Below are 3,901 nucleotides of genomic sequence, written 5' to 3'. Positions count from 1 at the left end.
AACATCAAAGCTTTTTCTGTATCCATAAGAAAATGCTCTTCTTACTCATATTCATGATTTAAATGAAAAATATGAATTTGTATACAATATGCCCTGCCAATGGTATGTGCAAGGTGTGAAAGCATTTTCATTCTCAAGAGAAAATGCACTTGTTGCTGACATTCATCATACTGCATGCATAGTGTTGAACATTTTGAAATGTAAGCTGCATATGACTATTAAGCAGGGGATGATGGCATTAGCAGATAAGTACTACAGTAGGTCAACCATGAGGTTTGTAATATTTGTTGTGGATCACCAGCTCTCCCTGAATGGAGAAATCTATGGCTGTATTGTACATTTAAGGACAGGGTCACCACAACAGATCCTTTCTCAGAAAATGAGATGCTTAGTATTTATCATAATAGCTGCCTGTATGTAACTTTCAGTAGGCAGAACTAACTTTTTTTTATCTACTTGGGTGTCACAGCTGAATAAGACTGCATGGTATTCATTATCATCCCATATGGTTTTATGTCAGTTTTCTATGTAGCGTGGGTCAGATGATTCACCTGATAGCACTCTCCACGTTGCTGTTCTTTGCCAGTTCTGTATTAATACCAGAGGTCAGCACACGCCACTTTTTCCCATGTCTTCCTCGGTCTACCACTATCAGCTACCTGGTACCACAATATGCATCCTCACTCAGTTGTCCTGGTCCATTCTCTTGGCATGATCAAATCATTTCAATGTCCTTTCTGTTACATTTCTGGCGTTTTCCACTCCATGCTGTCTTTCAGTTCTTGTGAGGAACTCTTTCTGGTTTTACTTCTCATATCCGGCAAATCATTCTGAAGTCACTTCATCCCAGTCTCATTGTATCCCGTACTTTTATTCCCATGTTTTACAGCCTAACAAAGTAACTCCTAACAGGTACTAAATACTTCCCCTTTTGTGGACAGCAGAACTCCAAAACTTTTACCATCCATTTTACACTCTTGCAGTGGCCCTGCTAGCCACCATCCACTACACAGGGTGACAGAATATGTCCACAATCTCTAGTGACTCATCTATCACCAAAGATCTTACTGATCTATCATTTAGTGGTTTGCTACACAAGAAATCCGATGCCAAACTCTCTACCACTCTCTTCCCCTCCACCTCTTGTGTACAGTGTTTGGATCATGCAGAATATATCATTCCTACCAGCAATACAGCACATGGCTAGTCACCCAAACCTGTAACCATCCAAATGTCTCGCCTTCAGATCATGGCTTTTGTGTTCCAATGTTTACTTGGCAATTTTTTAACTCTATACCTTCTTTCTACCCTTGGAATATATTGGCCAGTTCTTCAATATTCTCTGCCATCAGCATGAGATCATCAGTGTGTTCCTGTTGGCACCTTTTCCTGAGGTCTCATGATATTGCTTCCCTTACCAGTGTGAACAGCAATGGGCACAGGACTGACCCTTGATGTACCCACTCATTGCTTTATGCTCCATCAGCACACACTACCACTAACATTATATGCTGTCATGAACACATGACAACCCATTCCTGATCCCACAACTTTCTCAGTGCCCACCTTACTACTGTACTTCTATGCCCACGAAACATTTCTAACTTGTAGCCGAGTTCGGTACATCTGCAGTTCTTTAACTATGTATATTTTGCATTTATAGTCTTCCATCCTGGCATGAAATCAAACTAGTATCTACTCTTTTTCTGACTAATCTGTTCATCATACTATCCATCACTTACCTTCCATATTGGCCAAAATAAAGTAACTGAGTGGATCTGGAGTAGGGAAAAGGTGAACCGTTTCTTTAGTTGTCCAGATTTCCATGGGCTTGATAAAAATTGTTTGGTGTTAATTAGATAACTCAGGGGGACCTGGAACAGCAAAAAAGTTAAAGAGTACTTTTCTGCAAGTTACTTTGTGGTTGTTAAGTTTGTCTTCATAGAAATTGAGATTTGTCTTCCATTTCAGTGCTTATCATTCACATATCTAAATTAAGTACAGAGTTAATGCAAACATTTATTATATTTTATTTGCACTAATATTATGTACTGATATGCTTCCATTAGTGTTATATAAATACTGCAAGTGTATTGCAAATGCTTTTCTTTTGCAGTGTTATTGTAAATGACTATATATTCAGCCAAGATTTTAAGTCCACACAAATTCATCTGTTTTCATGAAAATTAACATATAAGTCCAAGCTGTTAATTTTAAGATAGTATAGTATATAGTGCTAATCATCTTCCATAGCTTTGCCAGTTACATTATTATTATTCATTTTTCTGTTCAAATGCATATTGTACTGTGAGTACAAAAATTTTAAATTTCTGTTATTGCACCCAGTTGTTTTTATGCTACTGGCTCATATATATGTCCCTCATAATGTTGGAACACTACAGTATAGTGCAGTTGTTCTAACCTGACAAAGCTAACTCCCTTCAGTTCAGTGTGGCCAGGTTGGAGAGTTGATTCGACTAGTAACCAAGGAGACTTGTTCCTACTTCATAACTAAGACTTCCTAAATTTTGTGATGGGAGTGGCCCAGTTCCATCAGGTGAAAACAAACCAACAATAGAAGTCAGCAAAATCCCAGTCTCGTACTTTATAATGAAAATCACTAGGTAAATGAATGGACGTATTTGTTTTTCTATTAATTTTAGGCACACAAATACTAACATAATAATATGGGATAACCCCTGACACACAGATCATGAGAAAATGTGACTATCTCTACAACTCTCACCTAAAATGCTAACAGTTCAGTGACACCAACCATCCAGCAATGGTTAGGGAGCAGAGTGAAGACTATTTACAAAGGCTTACATACATAGTATGCATGGCTTAAAAATGACAAAAGAAATGTTTACATATGTCCAGGGCTACCTCATAGGTTGTTCAAACAGTAATAACCTCTATTTTAAAAAGTGCATCTTATTGAAAATCTTTGATAGAATATATTGAAAGATTAAAAAGTTGAGTGCTCTGAGCTCTATCCTGTAAGTGGTATTACACTGAGGATGCACTCACTTTAATATGAGTGGCCTTACCCTCACTTGCTGTCTAATCCAACCTATACGCTCCAGCCAGACCTCAAATGTAGGGCACAGAAAATCTTTGCAATGCTTAATGAATTACATCTTTGATCTTGGGATTAGAGAACTGTAAGTTTTTTCAATGAGGCATTATCACTGAAAACTACACTTCACTACATAACAAGTTTCAACATAACATGTATCAGTAACAAAAACTCATAATAAATCCAGCATACATTATACTGAATGTAAACAATGTAAACATGGAACAATACAGTAGATCACTATACAGTAAGTCTTGGAGCTTATCTAGTCAATTGTAGTATCAGTCTTGTTTTGTCCACAATAATTATGGATCTTTAAAACATACCAGGGAATTACAGTACAAACCAATCTCAACCAAGAGCAAAAACATCATATGTGTGGATCACAATGAGTACAGGAACTGTCTTAACCCCCCTATTCTTTTAAGTTTGATATTCCACTATCAGCTGTATAAATGAAACCACAGTACTGTACTCCTCAAAATCATGTGGGTGTTTTTTGCCTTAACAGTAAAGGTCATTTAGGAAATTGTTGACAAATTACAAAACAGTAAGCCCCAATTATCAGGATCCACTTCTTCACAAGTACGAAACCAGTCTCTTTTATCCGCTGTAACTGCAAAATAGAGTTCTATTTCAGTTTATGTCAGACAATTTTATTATGCACAAGACAGTAGTGTATAGTTATTTTTAAGGCGCCAACTTGCTTGCATGCATTGGCCTTGGTCGTCTAATGGCAGCTCTCCATGCTGCTCAATCTCTGGGAGTTTCCCTATTCAGTTCTAGATTCTTGAAAATATTAAATTCTGTCATGATTAACTT

Source organism: Coenobita brevimanus, chromosome 87 (assembly GCF_032717465.1).
Source record: "Coenobita brevimanus isolate Jiangsu-jjx chromosome 87, ASM3271746v2, whole genome shotgun sequence".
Taxonomy (NCBI): domain Eukaryota; kingdom Metazoa; phylum Arthropoda; class Malacostraca; order Decapoda; family Coenobitidae; genus Coenobita; species Coenobita brevimanus.
The sequence above is the reverse complement of the archived record's forward strand: the minus strand, read 5'-3'. Positions refer to the sequence as shown.